Raw genomic sequence first — 27477 nt, forward strand, 5'->3', positions numbered from 1 at the left:
CATTTCCCTTCATATACCTGCACCTCTTTTATTCCAAGAGGAATACAGTCCAATATATGGTAGTAAGACTAAAGACAAATGGTGTATTGACCAACATTTGGTTTCTTAACTCTGATGAGGAGACGATCATGACTCTGATCACACAAGCAGCTGACTTGATTATGTCCAAACCTCTGGTATTGGAGGCTGTTCTTGTCTTACTGTGCCAGGACCCTTGACCAAAAGCTATCTCCCTTGACTTGACTGAAGCTACTGACAACCATGACAAGCTTTCAGCTTTTGTGGCTGTGCTAAATGACAGGGCAGTACAGCAACACTGTGAGTCTGGTATTGCTGGCTCAGGAGCAAGATGCAAAAAGGGTCAGCAAGGAAAAGCAACAATGAGAGACTGAGTATCCAGGTAGACTCAAAGTGAGGAGCACCAACAGAGCAAACAAACAAACTGGAGCTGCGGCCTGATCCAGCCCACATGCTGCGTGTGTGTCCCTGAGTGTAAAGTGATAGCGCAAATAGATCAGAGATATGCCACGAGATAACATAGTCACTGGTACATGTCAAATGCCAATAACTGTGTATGTAGGGTGTTTGAGGCTGATGCCCTGAGAGGCTGGAGTCCAGTATCCAACACGGAGGTCCTTTGAGTGAAGTTGACTTTGACTTCCATGTCAAAAAATCTTGATGTCTAGTTCACTCACAGTGGATGGTACAAAAGGAAGCTGTGTATGTTCCTGAGGCTGGACCTACAGTTAATAAGGCTGACTAAAAACAATAGTCCCCTTTAATAGGCAAGTCAGCACTGCCTAGTGGGAATGTCAGATCACCATCCGGAGTTAAACGTTACAGAGAGTTGGTCCTGACATTGACATAGGTTTTACGAGGCTTTTCATGTAATTGTGCTGCATTTTTCACCAGAGCCATTATTGTTTCAGGCCTTATAAGATTCTGCCCGATAATCTCCCATTGATCTGCAATACATTCCACTGCCATGCTCTAATCGATCAGCCTGTCTAAATCTTTTGAAACCTATTTTTACATCTGCCTCACCATTGAACACAATCACAAAATTCTGCACACCACTGGTTCCCTTTTAATAATTTTGCTCATAATATCCTCAAAAATTAGATCAGGTTTATCAAACATGATTTCCACCTCATAAATCCATGTTGACTCTTATTACTCTTATCAGACAGTTATTTTCTAAATATCCAGTACACAGTTCCATTACAATAGATTCTAGTATTTTCAAAGAATTGATAAAGTGCAGGTTATTTGGCCCAACAAGTCCACACCAACCCTCCGAACAACATCGCACCCAGACCCATCCCTCAAAGCCTCTCATTTCCCAGGGGTATCGTACCTAACCTACACATCCCTGAATGCTATGGGCAATTTAGCTTGGTCAATCACCTAACCTGCACATTTTTGGATCGTGGAAGGAAACTGGAGCACCTAGCAGAAACTCACACTGATGTAGGGAGGATGTGCAAACTCCACAAGTTGTTGCCCAAGGGTGGAATTGAACCCAGGTCTGTGGTGCAGTGAGGCAACAGTGCTAACCACGGAGCCACCATGCCACTGTCCATTACTAGTACTGATGTCAGACTGACCCAGAACCTTAACCTGAGCTCCAAATCTTCTCAAAACTCGCTAGAACCAGAAATTGAATTGAACTAAATCGAGGAATAAATTATATCCCACTTCATTTAAATCACAAACTGTGATGGGGATAAGTGACTGTGTGTGGCAATGTTTCTATGCTCCTATATGTGGAATACAAATTATATTCCAAACCTCCCAACTTCATGTTTATGTTGGAGCTCAAAATATTACCGAGGGAGCCAGAATAAAAGAAAGCTTTTGATCATTTTACGCATAGTTACTAGTTTTAATTTTCTTTCAAGGGAGGTCCTGTGAACTCCCAGTAACTTGCTCTATAGGTAATGAAAAAAAATGTTAACCAAATGTTAACTTTGACAAGGACACAATCATTCTGCTGGCCCCTATGGTTCAGATCTCCTGCATCATTAACCTGCTCGAAGCCTCGGTGTGCTTTGAAAGCATAAAATTATTTTTATATGGAACATGTGGCTTTCAACAGAATAGCCTTGTTCACAGTGAAAATCCATTTTTAACAGGATACCAATCACTCTCTGGTATTAAGAACTTTTCACAAAAGTTCCCTTCTGTTTTCTATTTCTGAAGTAAAATTGCTGCCACAACACAATGAGGCATTGAACATTAGTATTAACAAAGCCGCAATCTTATTCTAGATAAAGATGATTGAAACATTATCACACCTGATGAAAGTAAATAGTATTGTTTAATATCTTTTCAGAAATCGGTAACTTCCACATTGTGTTCTTTCAAACATGATATGCTTGCAATTTTAAGATCTTAGCTGGAAGGGCATCTCAACTCTTTACATTATTGGGCCAAATATTTGTGCTGATATTTAATCAGAAAATTGGAGTAATACCCTACTGCCTTCAAAGAAGAGGTAGATCGGTACTGACAGTGCAGGCAAATTCAAAATGTAATTAACTTACCCATAGAATAAAAGCAGGTCACATCTCGAAAAGTAATTGATCTATTCTGATGCTGGCTGCTTTCACTGGCATCACATTTTGGCAGCTGAGTAAAGTCCAGCCAGTGTACGTCCTATAGGGTCTATTGAGAGCATTTTGGGAGCAATTCCTGGAATATCCCAGGAGCCTTCCCACTTACATTTCCAAGTGTTGTTCCTCATATGGGCTGTGGAAGTGCAGATGTGAACGAAACCCTCCCAGGGAACTCAATGTGAAGCTCATGCTATTGAGCTACATTTTGACACATGGTTTTAAGCCCACATCCATGAGCTTGTGTTCAAGATTGACTGGTTGAGAAGGGGGCAAAGTTAAGAAGTGTCTCTGGCTTGGGCTCCTTTATTTTATGAGATATTAAGACTAAATACTAAAATATATGGCATTCAGAGAAATACCAGGCTCTCGTCTTACTGTTATATAATTGAAAGAATATTCTATAAACTCTGTGAACTAATTCTAGTTGATCCACACCACATGCTTCGCTGCATGTGCTTCTCTCTCCCTGTCTTTCTCCATGAACATTGTATTGTGCATGCCCAGTGAAGAGCAGCTTTGTGAAATCATTACATGGGTGTTCTAGAGTCCAAAAGCCCTTTCACAAGACTCTATATTTTGGTTGTTCTTTGGAGAGTGGCTAGTAGGCAGGGAGATCAGAAAACACAAAGAGAAATGTGGCATTGCGTGCCCATCTTCTCCATGCCACCATGCCATTTTGGCAGCAGCAGGAAAGGTGGAATCTGACTCATCTGCCTCTAACCCCATTAAGCCTTCTTTCTGCTTACAAGCATTTCACCTTGCTGTCCTTTGAAGACAAGAAATTCTTTTTATATGTAGGACACACAACCAGACAGAGATATTACCAGGTCGATCTTGAGGTCCTCCCAATGTTCTTCACGCTCAAAGAGATCTCTGCCCAGGGGCAATGGTCACACTGAAAATGACAAACAACCAACCCACTTAGCACGGCCTCCATGCCAGGCCCTGACATTGTATGTTGCTTCTAAAGGTGCATTGCTAGCAATGTGCCCTAATCTAATCCAATCTAATAACTCAAATTCCACTCATTAGTCAGAGGTAAATGTAGGGGAATGGGGCTGGATGGGTTGTACTTCGGAGGGTTGGTGTGGACTTGTTGGGCCGAAGGGCCTGTTTCCACACGTTAGGGAGTCTAATCTAATCTTTGAAGTACAGCTCTAATAAAGACTACCACAAACAGTTGCAATTCTAAGGTTGCCGAGTTACTGGCTTTTTATCTTGATCTGTAATAAGACAGAGGTCCTGCTAGAAAGCTATGACTTTGGGTCATCTCTTGGTTTCTGCCTGGGCTTCAGGACTTCTGTTGTCTGTAGAATTCTGGCCAATTTGACACCAAAGTTTTATTTAAGTATTCCAAGGCAAATATCACAAAATCAGTGTGATTGACATCAGGGCGGGTGAAAAAGAGGAACATAGAACATAGAACATTACAGCGCAGTACAGGCCCTTCAGCCCTAGATGTTGCGCCAACCTGTCAAACCAATCTGAAGCCCATCTAACCTACACTATTCCATGTACGTCCATATGCTTGTCCAATGATGACTTAAATGTATTTAAAGTTGGCAAATCTACTACCGTTGCAGTCAAAGCATTCCATGCCCTTACTACTCTCTGAGTAAGGAAACTACCTCTGACATCTGTCCTATATCTATCACCCCTCAATTTAAAGCTATGCCCCCTCGTGCTCGCCGTCACCATACCCTGTCCACCCTATCTAACCCTCTGATTATCTGATATGTTTCCATTAAGTCACCTCTCAACCTTCTTCTCTCTAACGTTCTTCAGCCTTTCCTCGTAAGACCTTCCCTCCAAATCAGGCAACATCCTAGTAAATCTCCTCTGCCCCCTTTCCAAAGCATCCACATCCTTCTTATAATGCAGTGACCAGAACTTACACAATACTCCAAGTGCGGCCGCACCAGAGTTTTGTACAGCTGTAGTATAACCTCATGGTTCCGGAACTCGATCCCTCTATTAATAAAAGCTAAATCACTGTATGCTTTCTTAACAACCCTGTCAACCTGGGTGGCAACTTTCAAGGATCTGTGTACCTGGACACCAAGATCTCTCTGCTCATCTACACTACCAAGAATCTTACCATGAGCCTAGTACTTTGCATTCTGGTTACTCCGACCAAAGTGAATCACCTCACAGTTATCCGCATTAAACTCCTTTTGCCACCTCTCAGCCCAGCTCTGCAGCTTATCTATGTCTCTCTGTAACCTACAACATCCTTTGTCACTATCCACAACTCCACTGACCTTAGTGTCATCTGCAAATTTACTAACCCACCCTTCTACACCCTCATCCAGGTCGTTTATAAAAATGACGAACAGCAGTGGACCCAACACCGACCCTTGCGGTACACCACTGGTAACTGGACTCCAGGATGAACATTTCCAATCAACCACCACCCTCTGTCTTCTTTCAGCAAGCCAATTACTGATCCAAACTGCTATATCTCCCACAATCCCATTCCTTGTATTTTGTACAATAGCCTACTGTGGGGAACCTTATCGAATGTCTTGCTGAAATTCATATTCACCACATCAACCAGTTTACTCTCATCAATCTGTTTGGTCACCTTCTCAAAGAACTCAACAAGGTTTGTGAGGCATGACCTACCCTTCACAAAACCGTGCTGACTATCCCTTATCAAATTATTTTTTTCTAGATGATTATAAATCCTATCTTTTATAACGTTTTCCAACACTTTATCAACAACTGAAGTAAGGCTCACTGGTCTATAATTACTAGGGTTGTCTCTACTCCCCTTCTTGAACAGGGGAACCACATTTGCTAACCTTCAGTCTTCTGGCACTATTCCTGTGGACAATGACAATTTAAAGATCTATGCCAAAGGATAGGCAATCTCCTCCCTGGCTTCCCAGAGGATCCTAGGATAAATCCTATCCAGCCCAGGGGACTTATCTATTTTCACACTCTGCAGGGTTTCTAATACCTCTTCCTTGCGAACCTCAATCACACCTAGTCTAGTAGCCTGTATCTCAGTATTCTCCTCGACAACATTTCATTTTCTAGAGTGAATACTGTTGAAAAATATTTATTAAGTGCTTCCCCTATCTCCTCTGACTCCACTCACAACTCCCCACTACTATCCTTGATTGGCCCTAACGTTACTCTCGTCATTCTTTTGTTCCTTAAATGCCTATAGAAAGCCTTAGGGTTTACCCTGATCCTATCCACCAACAACTTCTCATGTCTCCTCCTGGCTCATTTGAGCTCTCTCTTTAGGTCTTTCCTGGCTACCTTGTAACCCTCAAACGCCCTAACTGAGCCTTCACATCTCATCCCAACATAAGCCTTCTTCTTCCTCTTGACCAAAGGTTCCACTTCCTTCACAAACTACTTCTCCCACGCTTTACAGCTTCCTCCCATTCCCAGGATAATGGAAATCTGAGAGAATAATTTCTAATGTAAAATTATTGCTGTAGAGAACCTTTGGAATTTGAGACAGAGATACAAGTTTATGGTTTCATAATGGAACTTGTCCCTAATAAAATTAGAGACCAAAAAAAAATAAAGTGAATGTGTTACACAATGGTCAATGAATGTAGGAATTTGACATAAAAAGATTAATGATTTGAACTCAATTGATAAACGTTTACCTTTAATCTGAATTACTTGATTTCCAATTTCTAACATTTATTACTTGTTAACCTTGGTAGGTGATGTCCTACTGATGTTATCACTGGACTATTAACCCAGAGACTCGGGGAATGTTCCAGAAACCTGGTTTTGAATCCCACCACTGTAGATGATGGAATTTGAATCCAGTAAAAATGTGGAATTAGAAGCCTCACGACCAGAATCCACTGTTGGGAAAAACCCATCTAGTACACTAATGTCCTTTAGGAGAGGAAACTGTCTTTACCTGTTCTGGCTCCCATGTGACCCCAGACCCACATCTATGTGGTGAACTCTCAATTGCCATCTGGGATTGGTAATAAATACTGGCCTAGCCAGTGAGACCCTCTTCCTATGAATTAATGAAAAAACAACGCTGTTGCAAAATAAGCTGTTACAACTCATTAGAACAGTTTCAGTATTTAATCTCTGCAGACATCAGGCTGATAGACCTATTCAAGTGCAATCCATTTTGTAAAAATGCAAAGGAATTGCTGCTTTGGGTATTTGGAACCTCTTTTGTAATCAATATCTCTCGTGATTATAACCAGTACCACTGTCTTCTGTAGCTTTAACATGTTAAGTACATTCTCCCTGTGATTTTAAAATTTTCCATTGTACCTCATCAATTGTAAAGAAGGGCAATATTTTCGTCCTTATGGAATACTTCCATTATTTTCATCTAAATCTCAACCTCTCCTTTGGGGGATATTTTCTTTGCTAGCAACTGATACCATTGTGGAACCACTGTGTTTCATTATTTGCTTAGGTGCCAGTGTTACCTTCATTCTAACTTAGTTATATCACTATATAACTTGTTATCCTAATGAATACTTTCTTCCACTCTTCTCCAAATTGTTTCCCTTTCCCTGAAGCATTGTTCCTCTGAATCAATATCATCCCGTTTTGCAATTACTCAAATATACATCAAATCCCATTGCTTTACCATTACAATTACAGGAGAGCAGAGTTCAAGAAAATTCCAGTAGATTGCATCACCACAGATGTAGACAGTTCTACATTTGTTCTGCTTCTCAAAATTCCACTTCTGTTGTTTCTCAATGATAAAGCAATCAAGAACTAGATCAACAGTGTGACACTTGCTTCTTTTTTTCTCTGCCTTTATGTTCTATGTTTTAGTTTATTTCCCTGTGTTTTAATATGGCGCTGAAGAGTGGCGACACTATACAACTCTTTTCACTGTATTTTGTGACAAGATACATGTGACAATAAAAATATCAAATAAATTAATACTAAAAGTAAAATTGTAAGTACCTGCAATCCTTACAATTTGATAGAGGCTGGGACATTGCACTGTCTATTTTAATTTTAAGGTGAAAATTAATTTTGTAATAATGTGCAATCATAGCTCTAAATAGGGACACTTTTTTTTTCCTCAGGAAAAATGCAGGTACCTGAGGATCTGAACTGAATGATACATGTCCAGACTCCTAGCCGGAAGTACAAGGTTTATAATTTTTGCATTGGAGGGTAGGATAAAATGACTACTTCCATCCGTTCTTGATAGCAAACTCAGTAAGGGCCATCAATTACAGAGAGAAATAAATGCATGTAATTTGTAACTACTTTTATCAACAGTAATGACATTTATCTGCAAGAAATGAATAAATGGCAGTAGCCGTAATCTTAGGGTCAATGATATAGACTGCCCAGTTTCTGGAGTGTCAGTGACCAAACCTATAACCAGAGACACATACAGGGACCTTGTAATGGTTCCAATGTGCTCTGTGGCAATTGCCTAAGAAGTTTGATCTGGGAATGTCGCTGCCTATTGGAATTCTCCACAAAAGTCTCCAACTCTGAGTTAGCATCAGAGATATTGGACAAGTCTGTGGTATACATCTGAAAAGTTATGCGGGAAATGTTGGGCAGAAAGCTCCCAGGTAACCTGGGAACTGCCCCCCCACGCCCCCCCCCCCCCCCCACCCCCACCAATTTCTCACATTTATCATCACTAAATTCCATTTTACTTTCCAAGTATGCCCCAGTCCTTGACTATCCATCCTCATCTGGCCATCAATATTTTTTTAAAGTCTGTTATTTTCTGCATTTCTGATATCCACATAGATTGTGGATTTTATCACCATGCCCGATGTAAAAATGTTCCTTCTAAAATGTCCTGCTTGCTCGTGCAAAACGTTTTAAAAATCTGTCATCTAACTGCTGTAAAATCAGCTTTTGAGAACAGCGTTTATTTGTCAGCAGGTAGTTCTGCTATAACACGTGTTTTGTTAATGCAAATTTGCTATAAAGTGAATGGGGACACTTTTTCTCAAGCACAAACTTTTAAAGCATGTATTGGCTATAATGTGATTCTGGCCCCATTCATTTAAAAGATGCTGCTATTACATGATTTTCTTATAACATGGAGTTGCACAAGAACAGAACTACCGCTTTGTAGCAGAACTGACCGTACCATAGTTAACTGTAAATTTAGTAAGGGCTCTATAAAATCTCTCCTTAATCTTCTTTCCTCCCAGGAATATTTGCAGATTCTCCAATCTACCTTGTAGCTAAACTCTCTCACAGCTTAAAGTATTCTGATAAATCTGCTCTACATCTTGTCAAGGTTTCTCCTTTTGCAAATAAATTGGACACAATACTCTTTAACAGACCTAACCACAGCTGCATATTGGTCCAATGTACCTCTCTTTCTTTTGATTTCAGTATCAGAGCATCAATGATGAATATGTTTGAATACTGTGCGCAGTCCTGTTCACATTTTAAGTTAGGATGTAGATGCATTGGATGTAGAGTCTAGATTAGAGTGGTGCTGGAAAAGCACAGCAGGTCAGGCAGCATCCGATGAGCAGGAGAATCGACATTTCGGGGATAAGCCCTTCCTCAGGATCTGAAGGGCCTATTTCTGCTATTTCGTGCGTTTGTACATTATTTGGTGAAGATGAATTTTTGGCAATGTCCGGAATACAAAGAAGGTAGGTGAATCTCTTATTATTAATTCATGAGGGATGAGGCTATCACAAGTTGGGCCAGCATTTATTGCCCAGAAGGCAGTTAAGAGTCTGGACCCAATTGCTGTGGGTCTGGATTCAGGTGTAGGCCTGGCCAGGTAAGGATGGCAGTTTCTTCCCCTAAAGGACATTAGTGAACTAGGTGTTTTTTTTCTAACAATCGACAATGGTTTCACAGTCATCATGAGACCTTTATTCCAGATTTCTTTTTTAATTTCACAAATGCCACCAGCTGCCAGACAGGATTTGAACTCAGATCTCCAGATCTGGGTCTCTGGATTAACAGTCGAGTGATCATACCACCAGGTCATCACCTCCTCAAGGCAGTTGCTAAGCTATTTATGTAACAAAGCACCCAGAATTTTGTCCATATGGTATAACATGAAGAATTCAGCTGAGGACAGCATTCAAATGAGTGTGCATATTCTGTTTGAACCTCAACATGGTTTCATTTCTGCTGCTGAGGAAAGAGTTTAGAGCAGCTCGTGCCCTTAACTTGAGTATATATATTTGGTAGGAAGGCTTATGCCCGAAAAGTCGAATTTCCTGTTCCTTGGATGCTGCCTGGCCTGCTGCGCTTTTCCAGCAACACATTTTCAGTATATATATATATATTTGGTACACATACTTTAGAAAAACAAGTCTGATGTTTAAATGGAAAAATATTGAATTAGTTCTGAATTTTTTTCAATAAGTTTGATTTGGTTTTCAGCAACATTTAAGAGGCATTTGGGGATGGGTATATGAATAGGAAGGGTTTGGAGGGATAAGGGCCGGGTGCTGGCAGGTGGGACTAGATTGGATTGGGATATCTGGTCAGCATGGATGGGTTGGACCGAAGGGTCTGTTTCCATGCTGTACATCTCTATGACTCTATGACTCTAAAAAGCCATTGTAAAGAGCAGGATTATAACTTCTCGAAATAAAGCTGGAATTTGCATGTATTACAGTATTATGGGTACTGGTGGTTGCACAATTCTTAGAGAAAAGATAAAGATATTAACTCTCCTGAGTGGAAGTCATTTTGCGAATAAAGTAGGTTATGATCCACATCCTATCAAGAAATAAACAGCATAGATCATGAAAATTGTTTCCCCATGGCAGATATATCTCAGACCAGAGGGCACATGTTTAAGGTAAGGAGCCAAAAGATAGGAGGAGATCTGAGAAAAAAAACTTCCACCCAGAGAGTGGCAGAAATATGGAAAATGCTACCTGAGAGGGTAGTGGAGGCACCTACCCATGCAACACTTACAAAGCATCTGAATGAGGTCATAAAATGCCAGGACATAGTATGTTGTGGACCAAGTGCCAGTAAATAGAATTAGTGTAGTTTGGTATTTGTTGATAGCAAAGACATGGTGAGCCGAAGGGCCTGCTTCTATGCTGTTTGGCTGCATGATGTTGTGCATCTGCAATATTTGATGCTTCCCTATCTCAATTTATGGAGCCCAAGATCTCATAGGCTTTGCTACCTTCAGAGGTAGCAGTTGCCTGGTAATAATGTTGCTAGACTAGTAAACCAGAACACAAGGCTAATGTTCTGAGGGGGGGCTGAAAATGTGTTGCTGGTTAAAGCACAGCAGGTTAGGCAGCATCCAAGGAACAGGAAATTCGACGTTTCGGGCCAAAGCCCTTCATCAGGAATGAGGAGAGGGTGCCAGGCAGGCTCAGATAAAAGGTAGGGGGGAGGGATTTGGGGGAAGGGCGATGGAAATGTGATAGGTGGAAGGAGGTCAATGTGAGGGTGATAGGCCGGAGAGGGGGTGGGGGCGGAGAGGTCAGGAAGAAGATTGCAGGTTAGGAGGGCGGTGCTGAGTCCAAGGGAATCGACTGAGACAAGGTGGGGGGAGGGGAAATGAGGATACTGGAGAAATCCGAGTTCATCCCTTGTGGCTGGAGGGTTCCCAGGCGGAAGATGAGGCGCTCCTCCTCCAGCCGTCATGTTGTTATGTTCTGGCGATGGAGGAGTCCAAGGACCTGCATGTCTTCGGTGGAGTGGGAGGGAGAGTTAAAGTGTTGAGCCACGGGGTGGTTGGGTTGATTGGTTCGGGCGTCCCAGAGGTGTTCCCTGAAGCGTTCTGCAAGTAGGCGGCCTGTCTCCCTAATGTAGAGGAGGCCACATCGGGTGCAGCGGATACAATAGATGATGTGTGTGGAGGTGCAGGTGAATTTGTGGCGGATATGGAAGGATCCCTTGGGGCCTTGGAGAGAAGTAAGGGTGGAGGTGTGGGCGCAAGTTTTGCATTTCCTGCGGTTGCAGGGGAAGGTGCCGGGAGTGGAGGTTGGGTTGGTGGGGGGTGTGGACCTGACGAGGGAGTCACGAAGGGAGTGGTCTTTGCCGAAAGCTGATAGGGGAGGGGAGGGAAATATATCCCTGATGGTGGGGTCCGTTTGGAGTTGGCGGAAATGGCGGCGGATGATACGCTGTATACGGAGGTTGGTGGGGTGGTAGGTGAGAACCAGTGGGGTTCTGTCTTGGTGGCGGTTGGAGGGGCGGGGCTCAAGGGCGGAGGAGCGGGAAGTGGAGGAGATGCGGTGGAGGGCATCGTCAATCACGTCTGGGGGGATTCTGCGGTCCTTGAAGAAGGAGGCCATCTGGGCTGTGCGGTGTTGGAACTGGTCCTCCTGGGTGCAGATGCGGCGGAGACGAAGGAATTGGGAATATGGAATGGAGTTTTTACAGGGGGCAGGGTGGGAGGAGGTGTAGTCCAGGTAGCTGTGGGAGTCAGTCGGTTTATAGTAGATGTCTGTGTTGAGTCGGTCGCCCGAGATAGAAATGGAAAGGTCTAGGAAGGGGAGGGAGGAGTCTGAGACAGTCCAGGTGAATTTGAGGTCAGGATGGAAGGTGTTGGTAAAGTTGATGAACTGTTCAACCTCCGTGTGGGAGCACGAGGCAGCGCCGATACAGTCATCGATGTAGCGGAGGAAAAGGTGGGGGGTGGTGCCAGTGTAGTTGCAGAAGATGGACTGTTCTGAGGGCCCTAGATTGAATCTGACCATGACAGATGGTGAAATTAGAATTCAGTAGAAATCTGGAATAAAAAGCTTGTGTAATAGTGACCAAGTAACCACTGTCAATTGTCTTTAAAACCCAACTGGTTCACTAATGTTCTTTAGGGAAGGAAGTCTGCCATCCTTATTTTGTCTGGTCTACATCTGATTCCAGACGCATAGCAATGTGATTGATTCTTAAGTGCTCTTTGGGCAATTAGTGGTGGGCAATAGCTACAGACCTAGCTAATGGCTTTCATGTGTCATGACTGAATGAAAAAGAAATTGATCTCTCAAATGACCAGCCATCTTCAAAGTCAATGCACAAGAATCCTCAGATTGTTCACACTCTTTACAACTGTGTACACACTTTACAATTGTGCACATTCTTTACAACTGCACCATTTTATATGTGTGTGTATATATATAGATACACATACACACACATGTATATAAGCCACTCTCTATTCCCTCTGTTAAAACATAATTTACCACACTTCATTAAATTCCACGTGCCAAATGTTTGCATAGTCCAGGCCATTTTTATCTGTATTCAGTTGCAGTCGACTGGCATCATTCCCACTGTTCAAACATCATTAATTATCACTGAGAAGTCTTGAAATTTACATCTGTGTTCCCATATCCGTATTGACAATGACTGTTAATAATCCTTAGGGAACATTACTGTCTAATATCTTTCATTTTGTAAAACAGCCATTTGTCACAACTCATTGTTTTCTGTCCTGAAACCATTTTTAATCCAAGTTAACACTGACACTTTGTTTAATGAATTTTATTACCCAGCCATTTATAGGATAACTTGGACAGTGACACTTTGGATTTCAGATCAATCAGATCCTGAGTCTTGAGAGCTGGCTGGTACATTGTCTTTCATCCTTATAACCAGTGTATCTAAATGTTCTTGTTGCCTTCTCTTCTTCAAAATCTTCTGATTTTGTGTGGATGCTAATTATGGCATCATGTAATTTCAATTTATTGAGTATTCAATTGATTACTCCCCCTACCACACACCGTAGAACTAATGCAAGGATTGTGATGTGTAATTACCTACATCCATTCCATTTCAATGGAATGCAGACATCAAGTCAATTATGTAAATGATTTTTTCATGTCACCAATGTTACCTGCACTGTTCATTGGCAGCAGGTATCAGCGAAGGATGAAATAATGCAACTACCTTATGCTACTCAAGATAGTCTTTGCTCCTAAAGATGGTATATTGTAGCTGGACTAAGAGTTAACATTCATCCTTGAAGTGAATCTGACCTGGTAAAGAGTGAAGAATGGCTCATCGTTTTCCTCTTTCAACAACTGCACTCTAAATGTGGAGGTGGAAATAGGTGGGATGTCTTGTATTTTCAAGAGGCCCAGAGGATTTTTTAAATATGTGAGAGGACAGCTGCAGCAATACATTAACAATAACAATAGGTTAAATGAGTCGACAAAAGGAATTGGCAGATAGGAGTATAATGCATATGAAAATGTGACGTTGTCTGCTTTAGCATGAAGAATAGACAGAAGGCAATATATTATTTAATTACAGATAGATTTCATGACTCAGCAACACAGAGAGATCTAGATGGTCTTGACTATGAATCACAGAAGATGGGTAGGCAGGTACAGCAGTCTCTTAGAGAGGCATGGTGGCTCAGTAGTCAGCTCTGCTACCTCACAGCAGCAGGGACCTCGGTTCAATTCCACTTGGTCTGTGTAGAATTGCATATTCTCCCTGTGTCTACATGGGTTTCTTCCGGTTTCCTTCCACAGTCCAAAGATGTGCAAGTTAGATAGTGTCCAGGGATATGGAGGCTAGGTGAGTTAGCCACAGGAAATGTAGGGATTGGGTCTGGGTTAAAGAAAAGACAAATGAAATTTTATGTTTTACTTCAATAGATTGGAATATAAGAGTACAGGACATTTTGCTGCACTGTTGTGTGGAGGTTAGTGAGACTACACCTGGATTACTGAGACCAATTTTGGTCTCCTTACTTGAGAATAACATTGGAAGCTACAGAAAATTCACTCAACTGATTCTTGGGATGAGAAACTGTCTTTTGAGGAAAGGTTGAAATGTTTGGAAATGTATCAAGTGGAGTTTAGAAAAAATGAGAAGTGATGTTATTAATCCATTAATGATGCTGAGTGGTTATGACATGTTTGATGCTGAGAGAGGAGATCAAAACTAGCAAGTACAATTTAGAGGAATAGGGTTCACAATTAAGGCAGGGTTGAGATGTCAGAGGGTTGGTAGGTTGTGGAATTCCCTTTTGCAGGGTGCAGTGGAAAGATAGGGCCATTGTATATTTTGAAGCTGAATTATATAGATTCTTGATTGAGAATAGAGAGTAGACAGGAAAGTGACATGGAAGGTGCAGTTCGATCATCCATGATCACATCAAATGGTGGATGAGGCCAAAAGGTCTACTTCAACTCCAAATTAAATGGATGTATGTTTGTCCGATTTGCTAAACATTCATCTTTTTGAAGAAACTCTACTGTAATCCTGACAACCGACTCCAGCTATCTGATATCAGCTACAATAAGAGCGGAAAAAGACTTCTCTCATCACCAGACCCATAAAAATTAAGCAGTTTTGTCCATAATGAGCTTATCAACTGAACTGTTAACCATTCTTTTGGTTTAGCCCCTGTAGAAGTGGCTCAGGTATGAGCTAGTGTTTTTCTATGTGATTTCATTCTGTCTGCAGCTGGATGACGTAAATTGGCAGATTTTGAGATTATTTTGTTGAAATGTGAGTGAAGTTCTGGTACTGCTCTTCTTTGGCTAAGGAATTCATGCTGCACAATTGGTGCTGAAAGATTGTGTGTGCACTCCATTTAATTTGAATATACATATGAAAATTTGCTTCTCAGAAAAACGCTTTATCCAGTCCATTTTACTGATTATACTGCTTTTACGTTTTCTCATTTTACTTTCTTTTGGCTACAGAAACGCTTATTACTTTCCACTTGCCAGCTTTGCTATGACAGGAATGTGAGCCATGCACCTGGATTCTATTGCCATTTCAAGCTGCTGTCAAATCAATGAAAATTAATACTCTGTGTATATGTTGTTCACCACTGTCATGGAACCTGCTGTGATCTAGTGCTGACATAGGCTCTGCTAGATATGCCTCAACACTGGCACAGATATACCCCAAATCCAACACTGGTACAAATATCTCCCAGAATCCAATCCTGGCACAAAGATCTGATAAGAACCAATGCTGGCGCAGAGACCTGCTCAGTTGCATGAATGATGCTGAAAATTCCACGGTCCATATATTAGTGCAATTTGAATGTTGGTAGAGTTTTTTAACATCTACTTATTTGAATGTGCCTTAAACTCCTAATATCAGCAGTGATTTAGAACACAAGGACAAAGCACAGTGGCTCATGGAGTAGCACGGTGGCTCAGTGGTTAGCATTGCTGCCTCACAGTGCCAGGGACCCAGGTTTGATTCCAACCTCAGGTGACCGACTGTGTCGAGTTTGCACATTCTCCCCACCTCTGTGTGGGTTTTCTCCGGGTGCTCCAGTTTCCTCCCACAGTCCAAAGATGTGCAGCTCAGGTGAATTGACCATACTAAATTGCCCATAGTGTTAGGTGCATTAGTCAGAGGGAAACGGATCTGGGTGGGTTACTCTTCGGAGGGGCGGTGTGGATTTGTTGGGCCGAAGGGCCTGTTTCCACACTGTAGGGAATCCAAGCTGCATGGTGTTGTATGACATTTTACTGTCCACTATTTTAAAGGAAGTTATCTCTAAACCAAACAATGTGTTTGTTATAATAATTTTTGGAGATATATTATACATCTGTTCATATAATTGTGCAAACATCAGTAATATTTGGTTTTAAATGTTATTAATGATATCTTTAACATTTCAGTTTTACTGCAAGCTATGTCAAATTGCTTGCTGTTACCTCCTGTTGAAGGGTGAAAGGTAATTGGTGGTTTGAATACTACTCAAATTAACTTAAAAATATTGTGACATTTTCAACATAGCTGACAATTAAATGAAGAACTGCAATCACATCAATATGCCACAAGAAAGGCTTGAAAATAAACATGAAAATTAAAATTAATAATTAAATTTACAGAAGACAATGAAAAAGATGTGAACCTACTCTTCATGAAGGTAATCTATAAAACCCAAAGGTAAATTCAAAAAAAGCTTCACTGATTGTGAATGGTGATCAGAAAATTGTTAAGATGAGACAAAAATCATAAGGTCAAAAAGGACTGGCAGTGGAAAAATCAGACAAACACACTGTAATACTAATGTTAGAAAACAGAGCTTGCAAAGTAGTAAAAGGTAGAAACATGAGGTTCAAAGAATAAAGCAGAAATGGAGGCTGAATTTACTGGGACTAAACATGAATAAATGCACAGCAAGATGTAATATTAATAATGTGCTTGAAATATCTACATGAATTTACCAGTTCAACAGCCACAATCAAAAATGTTGAAGACATTCGGCCAGTTTTGGCTACCAAGGCAAACTACTGACTCACTGGAGAAAGTGTCCTGACACACAGAATATTGGGTCTGATAGGGTGATGGTTCCATTAATCCCACAAGCAAAGCGACAGCAAACACAGGAGTGAGGATGTGTCAGGCCTGCCTTAGCTTTTTGGAAGTTGTCTCAGTTGTGTTTCGACAGTTTTTAAGGCCTACAATCCTCAACTGTCATTTCCCCAAAACATCCCCAGCCAGCCCCCATGGTTTCGTAAACCTTCCATACCAACTCATCTCAACTCATGCCCCCCTCCAACCGCATGCCCCCATATGATTACCACAAAAACCAGAGCCAAATCATGTGCCCACAAATATGCCATGGTCCTTCAGGGTATCCATGTAATTTCCATCCCAACTTCTGCACTTCTCTATAATCATCCACAAGATGCACTATGTGCATTAAGGCATATTGAAACATTTGCAAGTGTGGAGCTGTTGACAGCGAAAATAACACATGAACAAATGTTGTTTTAAATAAGAAAACTGAAATACAAGGTAGAACCCAATAAAAACATCAGTCAGTCGCTCCATTGAAGTATTATAAATAGAAACATTGAAAATAGCTGGAAGTGTAGGCTATTCAGCCCTTAACGTCTGCTCCACTTTTGAATACGACTATGGCTGATCATTCAACTCAGTATCCTCTTCCCATTTTCTCCCCTTATCTTTTTGTTCTAAGAACTATATCCACATCTTTATAAAGCCATAGAGTCATAGAGTCAAACCAACCCTTTGGTCCGACCAGTCCATGTTGAATATTATCCCAAAATTAAACTAATCCCACCTTCCTGCTCCTGGCCCACGTGTCTTGAGACCCTTCCTATTCATGCATTTAACTAAGCATCTTTTAACGTTGTAATTGTACCCGTATCCATCACTTCTTGAGGAGCTTCATTCCACACTTCAACCACCCTTTGTCCGTCATGTCTTTTTTAAATGTCTCTCCTCACACCGTGCCCCCGAGTCTTAAAACTCCCCGTCCTCAGGAAAAGATGCCCACAATTAATCCTATTTGTACCGCAAATGGTTTTATGAACCTCTATAAGGTCAACACTGAACCTCCTATGCTTCAGTTACAGCTTATCCCAGCCTTTCCCTATAATTCAACCTTCCAAAACCAGCAACATTCTGGTTCAACTCTTTCTGAACCATCTCTAGCTTAATAATATCCTTTCTATAGCTGGTGGCCAGAACTCCAGGATATTGTACTCCAGAAGAGGCCACACCAATGTCCTGTATAACCTCAACATGACGTCTCAACTCCTTTACTCAAAGGACTGAGCAATGAAGGTAAGCATGTTAACACCTTTTTAATCACCCTGTCTATATGTGACACAAAATGTTTTGGCCTCAACAGTTTTCCATGACAGAGAATTCCAGGCTCTGCCCTCTTTTGGATGAAGAAATTTCCCCTCAGTTGTATCCAAAAAAGCCTATCCCTTATCCTGAGACTGATTCAGGAACTGCTAGGTCATCAATAAATTTCTTCATGCAGCTAACTTGTCTACCTTCCTTGGAATTCCTCCTCATCCTTCAAAACTTCAGTGAATGCAGTCCCATCCCATCCAATCTCAATATGTCAGTCCTGCCATCTCAGTCTGGTATTAACACCAGAGATTCTAAAGGCTTTTTTTAACCTCTTAATCACATCAAAAAATTGACAAAAGAGGTCACAAAAAGAACAACTTAATATAATTATATCAAGGTCAATCAAAGAAAATCAACATTCACTTTAGTTCTCAGAACAGGAACCCCGATTGATCTATGTTTTTATGGATCTGGTCCATGTTTATTATATATTAAGTGATTTAAAGTGGTTGTCATGGACAGTATGAGGGACCATGTGGAGTGACTTGGTGTACAAGACATTGAAGTGCCATTGACAATGTGAGATGCATAGGATGAATCGCTGTCTTAGATACATTCAATGGATTGGCCTCCACAGCCTTCTGCAGCAATGAGTTCTGCAGCTTCACCACCATCTGGCTGAAGAAGTTCCTCCTCATCTCGGTTCTAAATAGTCATCCTTTCACTTTGAGGCTGTGTCTTCAGGTCTAGTCTCTCCTTCTAGTGGAAACATCTTCGCCATTTCCACTCTATCCAGGCCTCTCAGTGTTCTGTAGGTTTCAATGTTAGCCCTCTCATCCTTCTAGACTCCTCAACTGCTCCTCAAATGACAAGACCTTCATTCCTAGGATCATCCTTATGAACCTCCCCTGGACCTGCTCCAAGGCCAGCACATCCTTCCTTATATATAGGGCCCAAAACTGCTCACAATCTTCCCAATGTGACCTGACCTGACCTTCTACAACTTCAGCAGTAGATTCCTTCTCTTCAACTCTAATCATCTCAAAATGAATTCTAAGATTGTATTTGCCTTCCTAACTGCCAACTGAACTTGCATGTTAACCTTAAAAAAATCGGAAACTAGGATCCTAAGTCCAGTTGTGCTTCAGATTTCCAAAGCCTTTCTCCATTTAGAAAATAGTCGATGCCTTTATTCTTCTACAAAAGTGCATGCCCTCAAACTTCACTACATTGTATTCCATCTGCCACCTATTTGTTCATCTCCTCGTTCATCCACGTCCTTCTGCAGCCTCCCCAGTTCCACAATACTACCTGTCCCACCACCTATCTTTATATCATCTGCGAACAATGGCCTCAATTCCACATTCTGGATCATTCGTGTTTAATATCATCTCAACACTAACTCATGTGAACTCCACTAGTCACCAGCTGCCATCCTGAAAACAATCGCTTTATTCCCAATCTTTGTTTTCTGCCAATCAACTGATCCTTTATCCAAGCCAGTACCTGCCTCAGCACCATGATCTCTTATCTTATTCAGCAACTTTCTAATCCAAAGAGAGCATACCCACTGGCCATCCATTGTCTAACTTACTTATTAACTCCTCAAAGAATTCTAACAGGTTTGTCAGACCTCCCCTTGATAAAGCTATACTTGCTCTCTCCTATTTTCCTATGTACTTCCAAGTACTCTGCAATCTCAGTCATGAGATCAGGCTAACCTGCCTACAATTTCCAGTCTTCTGCCTCCCTCCTTTCTCAAAGGATAGTTTTACATCAGCTGTTTTCCAGTATTGTTGGACCTCCCTGACTCTAGTGCTTCCTGAAAGATGACCCCTAAAGTTTTTACAATCCCCTCAGTTATCTCCTTCAGAACCCTGGGATGTAACCTTCATTTTGAGCAGTGACAGCAAGGACCAGGGGGCTGCTGGGAAGGTAAATTAATCCCTTAATAACTTACCTCATGAATAGGCGGAATGCACACTGAGCAGGAATGGACACGGGACTGCTGAGTAGGTGAGGTAATACATTTGGGTAGTTGCTTTACCCAAAACACTACTTAGGCAGTGTCTCCCACTAATCCTCCTCCTCTAACCAAAAAAAGGGTTCTGTGTGTCGATTCAGTAAGGTTACCAGTTTTTTTTCAATAGTCTCTTTGGGTATTCAGAACAGTGGGAATGGATGTTAGGGCAGTTGCATGCTCCTCCAGTAGGATGTGGGAGGTAAGGGTCACCGCTAGTGTCCCCACTGACTTCATCTGCGGGAAGTGCATCCAAATCCAGCTCCTCAGAAACTGTGGACTCCCAGAAGGTATGTTGTCTCCCAGGTGCCAGGGTCTGGGATGTCTCTGGGAGTCTACGAGATTCTGAAGAGGGAGGGTGAGCAGCCAAAAGTCGTGGTGCACATTAGCACCAATGACATAGCTAGGAAAAGGGATGAGGATCTAAAACATGATTTCAAAGAGTTACGTTGGAAGCTAAAAAGCAGGATGAGCTAAGCAGCAACCTCAGGATTACTGATGGTACCATGTGCTAGTGAGGTGAGAAACAGGCAGTGAGTGCAGATAAACACATGGGCTACTGGGCTGTGCAGGAGGGAGGGCTTCAGATACATAGAACATTGGGGTACCTTCTGGGGAAGGTGGGACCTGTACATGAAGGACAGGTTGCACCTGAATGGGAAGGGCACAAATGTCCTGGGCAGGAGATTTGCTGGAGCACTTCGGGATGCTTTACACTAGTTTGGCAGAGGGATGGGAACCAGAGCTACAGATCAGAGGAGAGCGTAGTTGTTGAATGGTCAGGAATAGAGAGTCTGCCAGGAAGGATATATAGTTGATAGGGCAAAGGGATGGGTTAAAGTGTGTCTGTTTCAATGCAAGGAGTGTCAGGAATAAGTGTGATAAACTTAAAGCATGGATCAATCCTTGGAACTACGATGTTGTGGCCATAACAGAGACATGGATCTCATAGAGGCAGGAATGGTTGCTGGATGTTCCAGGATTTAGATCTTTTAAAAAGAACAGGGAGGGGGATAAAAAAGGAGGGGAAGTAGCATTGTTAATTAGAGAGGGCATCACAGCTGCAGAAAAGGAGGTTGTTGAGGAGGGTTTGTCTACTGAGTCAGTATGGGTGGAAGTCAGTAACAGGAAAGGAGCAGTCACTTTATTGCGTGCTTTCCAGAGACCTCCTCATAGCAGCGGAGAGTTGGAAGAACAGACTGGACAGCTGATCTTGGAAAGGTGCAGATGTAACAGAGTTGTTGTTATAGGTGACTTCAACTTCCCTTGTATTGGTTAGAACCTCCTTTGTGCAGAAGGTCTGGATGGAGCTGATTTTGTCAGGTGTGTCCAGGAAGGGTTCCTAACTCAATACGTAGATAGGCTGATAAGGAGGGGGCCATATTGGATTTGGTGCTAGGGAACAAGCCAAGCCAGGTGTCAGATCTCTCGGTGGGAGAGCATTTTGGTGATAGTGACCACAACTGCCTCAGCTTTACCATAGCCACAGAGAGGGATAGGAACATACAATATGGGAAGGTATTTAATTGGGGGAGGGGAAATTATATGCTAATGGACAGGAGCTGTGGAGTATAAATTGGAAACAATTGTTCTACCAGAAATGCACAACAGAAATGTGGAGGTTGTTTAAGGACCACTTGTTGTGAGTGTTGGATATCTTTGTCCCACTGAGACAGACAAGGAATGGTAAGGTGAAGGAGCCTTGGATGACAAGAGAGGAGGAGCTTCTCGTCAAAAGGAAGGAGGAAGCTTACTTAAAGGTGAGAAAGCAATGCTCTGGCACAGCTTTAGAGGATACAGGGTAGCAAGGAAAGAACTCAAAAATGGACTGAGGAGAGCGAGGAGGAGCACAAAAAAGCCTTGGTGGGAAGGATTAGGGAAAGCCCAAAGGTATTCTACACTTTTGTGAGGATGATCAGAGAAATTGTGCCTGGGGTGTGAAGAGGTACAGGAGGCCCTAAGTGAGTTTTTTGCTTCAGTATTCATGAGCAAGAGTGACCTTGTTGATAGTGAGAACAGAACACCGTGGACCAGGTTGAACAGATTGATATTAAGAAAGTGGATGTGCTGGAAATTATGGGAACCATCAAGACAGATAAGTCCCTAGGGCCACACCACATATACCCAAGGTTACTATGGGAAGTGAGGAATGAGATTGCAGTGCCCCTGGCGGTGATCTTTGCATCCCCACTCGACAAGGGATGATTGGAGGGAAGCAAATGTTGTACCTCTGTTCAAGAAAGGGAATAGGGAAACCCCTGGAAATTACAGACCAGTTAGTCTTACATTTGTGGTAAACAAGGTACTGGAAAGAATTCTGAGAGATAGGATTTATGACTATTTGGAAAAACATAGTGTGATTAAAGATAGACAGCATGCTTTGTGAGCGGCAGGCAATGCCTTACACGTCTTATTGAGTTCTTTGAGGATATGACGAGACAAGTTGATGAAGGTTGAGCAGTGGATGCAGTGTATATGGATTTCAGCAAGACATTTGATAAGGCTCCCCACGGTAGGCTTGTTCAGAAAGTTAGGAAGTATGGGATACAGGGAAATTTGGCTGTCTGAATACAGAATTGGCTGGCCGAAAGAAGACAGCGAGTGGTAGTGGATGGAAAATATTCCACCTGGAGGTCAATAACCAGAGGTGTCCCGCAGGAATCTGTTCTTGGGTCTCTGCTCTTTGTAGTTTTTTTAGAAACGGCATGAATGAATAAGTGGAAGGGTAGATCAGTATGTTTGCGGATGACACAAAGGTCAGTGGTGTTGTAGATAGTGTTGAGAGCTGTTACAGACTACAATAAGACACTGACAGGATGCAGAGATGGACTGAGAAATAGCAGATGCAGTCCAACCTGGATAAATGCAAAATGATTCATTTTAGAAGGTTAAATTTGAATGCTGAATACAAGGTTAACGATATGATTCTTGGCAGTGTGAATGAACAGCTGGATCTTGGGGTCTACATGCATAGATCCCTCAAGGTTGCCTCCCAAGTTAATAGGCTTGTTAAGAAAGCATATAGTGTTTTGGCTTTCATTAACAGGGGGATTGAGTTTAAGAACCATGAGGCTTTTTGATGTGAAGGGCACTGCTTGTCACAGGTCACTTGGGTGTTTCCTTTCTTCCTGGTGATGGAAATTAAATAAAGATTTGTGCACTTTGTGTCTCTCACTGTGTCTCAAAAAAAAGGGAAAAAAAAAAGAACCATGAGGCTTTGCTGCAATTCTATAAAACACCAGCAAGAACCCTTGGCATATTGTGTCCAGTTCTGGTCGCCTTATTATAGGAAAAAAATAGATGCTTTAGAGAGGGTGCAGGGGAGATGTACCAGGATGCTGCCTAGATTGGAGGGCATGTCTTACAAAGACAGGTTGAGTGAGCTAGGGCTTTTCACACTGGAGGGAAGAAGGAAGAGAGGTGAGTTGATAGAGGTGTATGAGGTAATGAGAGGCATAGATCGAGTAGATAGCCAGAGACTTTTCCCCAGGACAGGAATCACCATCATGAGGGGTCATAATTTTAAGGTGATTGAAGGAAGATATAGGGGAGATGTCAGAGATAGGTTCTTTACACAGAGAGTGGTGGGTGTGTGGAATGCACTGCCATGGGTAGTAGTAGCATCAGAGACATTAGGGACATTTAAGCGACTGCTGGACAAGCACATGGACAGCAGCAGGGGTGTGTAGGTTAGGTGAGCCAAAGGACCTGTACTTGCTGTACTGTTCTATGTAACCCATCTAGTCCGAGTGATTTATCTGCCTTCACATCTTTCAGCTTCCCAAACACCTAGTCCTTAGTGATAGCTACTACTCTTACCTCTGACCCGACTCTTTTGTAGTTTTTGTGTATTGCTGGTGTCATCCACCTTGAAGACTGATAGAAAGTACCTATGCAGTTCTTCTACTATTTCTTTGTTCCTTATTATTACATCTCCAGCCTCATTTTCCAACAATTTATTGTCCACTCTTGCTTCCCTCTTATCGTTTATATCAAAAAAGCTTTTGTAATCTATTAAATTACTAGCTAGCTTACTCTTATATTTCATTTTCTCCTCCCTTATTGTTTTTTTAGATACTCTTTGCTTCTCAATCCTCTGGCTCCCCACAAATCCTCAGTACACTGTATGCTTTCTCTTTTGCTTTTATTCTGTCTCTAACTTTCTTTGTCAGTGATGATGGTCTTGTGCTCCCCTTAATATGCTTCTTCTTCCTTGGGATGAATTATGCTATGCTTCCAGAATTATCCCCAGAAACTCCAGCCATTGCTACTCCATTGTCTTCCCTGCTTGGCTCTCCTTCCAACCTACTCTACTGAGCTCCTCACTCATGTCTCTGGGGTAGCATGGTGGCTCAGTGGTTAGCACTGCAGCCCACAGTGCCAGGTTCAATTCCAGCCTCAGGTGACTGTGTGGTGTTATCCCATTTTCCTTTTTGTCTGTGTGGGTTTCCTCCCACAGTCCAAAGATGTACAGGTCAGGTGGTTTGGCCATGCCAAGTTGCCCATAGTGTTGGTCTTTAGTCAGAGGGAAATGGGTCTGGGTGGGTTACTCTTCAGAAGGTCGGTGCGGACTTATTGGGCCAAAGGGCCTGTTTCCACACTGTAGGGAATCTAATCTAATCTTTGTAATAACCATTGTTCAATTGCAATAGCATTCCATCTGATTCCAGCTTCTCCCTCTCAAGCTGAATTCTATTATATCATGGTCACTGCCCCCAGGGGCTTCTTCATCTTAAATTCCCTAATGAAGTCTGCCTCATTACACATCACCAAATCCAGAATTATCTTCCCTAGTGAGCTCTACCATAAGGTTATTCATTAAATCATCTTGTTAACATTCAATAAATTTATTTTCTTGGGATCCGCTACCAATCTTGTTTTTTCCAGTTCACCTGTGTATATTGAAGTCCCTCATGATAACCGTAATAGTGCCTTTATTCCTTGACTTGTCTATCTCCTGATTTATTGCTGCCCTAATCCCTAATTACTGCTGGGGGTTTATACATAACACCCATTAGGGTGTTTTATCTTTGTGATTCTTCAATTCTACTTGCACGGATTCTATGGCTTCTGGCTCCATACCACTTCTTGCTGTCAATTTAATTAGACCACAATAATTAGGCACAGGACTAAGCCATTCTGCACCACAAACCTGTTCTGCCATTCAACTGGATCATGGTCATCATTCCGCAATGTCCATTTTTCTGCATTTTTCCAGTCGCCCCTCATTCCCCTTTTGACCAAGAATCTATCTCCGTCTTAAATATACACAAAATTCTGCTTTTGCAGCTCTGTGTAGCAAGGAATCCTAAAGACTCACAATCCTCTGAGAGAAGAAATTCCTCTTTATCTCAGGATCATGATCTTATTGAATGGCGGAGTAGGGTTGAAGGGCCAGTCAGCCTTTTCTTGCTCCTATTTCTCATGTTCTAATGTTCTCAGTCTGAAATTGATGATCTTTTATTCTGAGACTATGCCTACTGGTCCTAGACTCTCATGAGGGGAAATATCATCTCAGCATTGACCCTGTCAAGTGCCTTAAGAATCCTAAATATTTCAATGAAATCATAGAATAAAGAACAAAGAAAATTTACAGCCCAGGATCAGGACCTTTGGCCCTCCAAGCCTGAGCTGATCCAAATCCACTGTCTAAACCTATCACCCAATTCCTAAGCATCTGTTTTCCTGTGTTCGTCACCTACTCATGCATGTGTCCAGACACAGTTTAACTGAATCTACCATGCCTGCCTCTACTACCTCTGCTGGCAACATGTTCCAAGCACCTATCACCCTCTATGTAAAGTATTTGCTGCATATATCCCACTTAAACTTTTTTACCTCGCATCTTAAATGCATGACCTCTTATTATTGAATCCCTCACCCTGGGAAAAAGCTTATCGCTGTCTACCCTGTCTATACCCTTCATGATTTTGTAGACCTCAATCAGGTCCCCCCTCAATCTCCGTTTTCAAATGAAAACAATCCTAACCTACTCAATCTCTCTTCATAGCTAGCACCTTCCATACCAGGTAGCATTCTCGTAAACCTTCTCTGCACCCTCTCCAAAGTGTCCACATCCTTTTGGTAATGTGGCGTCCAGAACTGTACACAGTATTCTAAATGCAGCCGAACCAATGTCTTGTACAATTTTAACATGACCTGCCAGCTCTTATACTCAATATCCCGTCGATGAATGCAAGCATACCATATGCCTTCTTGACCACTCCATTTACCTGTGCAGCCACCTTCAGGGTACAATGTACCTGAACTCCAAGAACTCCAGGCCAAAGATGTGCGGGTCAGGTGAATTGGCCATGCTAAATTGCCCGTAGTGTTAGGTAAGGGGTAAATGTTGGGGTAGGGGTAGGGGTATGGGTGGGTTGCGCTTCGGCGGGTCGGTGTGGACTTGTTGGGCCAAAGGGCCTGTTTCCACACTGTAAGTAATCTAATCTAAAAACTCTCTGCTCATCAACGTTTCCCAAGGCTCTTCCATTTACTGTATAGTTGGCTCTGGAATTAGACTTCGCAAAATGCATCAGCTCACATTTGCCTGGATTCAACTCCATCTGCCACTTCTCCATCCAACTCTCCAGTCATCTCCCATTCTTCTAAATTACAGTGAGTAGAGTTTCAAATTGTTTAATATTTGCTCATAAAATAATCAGTCCATACCAAGTACCATCCTGGTGAACCTCCTCTGAACTGCCTTTAATGAAATTATGTATTTTCTTAAATAATGGGATCAAAATTGCTCACAGTACTTCAGATATGGTCTCACCAATACCTTGTACAATTACAGTAAAACTTTCCTACTCTTGTTCTCCAACCCCCTTGAAACAAGGACCAACATTCCTTAATTCTTCCTGATTGCATGCTACGTCTTTGGGTTAGCTTACTGAGTTTCATGCACAAGTACCTCAAGTACCTTTGTGTTGCTCCTTCTGTTGTTATGTCTGCATTTAGACAATATTCTGTACTGTTATTGGATCTTCCAAAATGAACAACTTCACACTGTTCCATATTTCTCTAAACTGTTTCTATCCTTCCCAGAACCTGCCTTTCTACATATTTTTGCGCCATATACAAATTTGGCTCAAGTACATTCAGCTCCTTCCTCCAAGTCATTAATTTGTTGTAAACAGTCGTGGTCCCAGAGCTGATCCCTGTGGAACCTTACAGGTCAGAGGTCACTAACATGAAATAGAATCCTTTACCCCACTTGCTGTTTGCTGCTCATGTGCCAATGCTCCATCTATGGCAAAATACAACCTCAAACACTGTGGGATCTTATCTTATGACTTAACTTTGCGAGATACCTTGTTGAATGCCTTCTAAGTATCCAAATACAACACGTCT

Source organism: Hemiscyllium ocellatum, chromosome 36 (genome assembly GCF_020745735.1).
Source record: "Hemiscyllium ocellatum isolate sHemOce1 chromosome 36, sHemOce1.pat.X.cur, whole genome shotgun sequence".
Taxonomy (NCBI): domain Eukaryota; kingdom Metazoa; phylum Chordata; class Chondrichthyes; order Orectolobiformes; family Hemiscylliidae; genus Hemiscyllium; species Hemiscyllium ocellatum.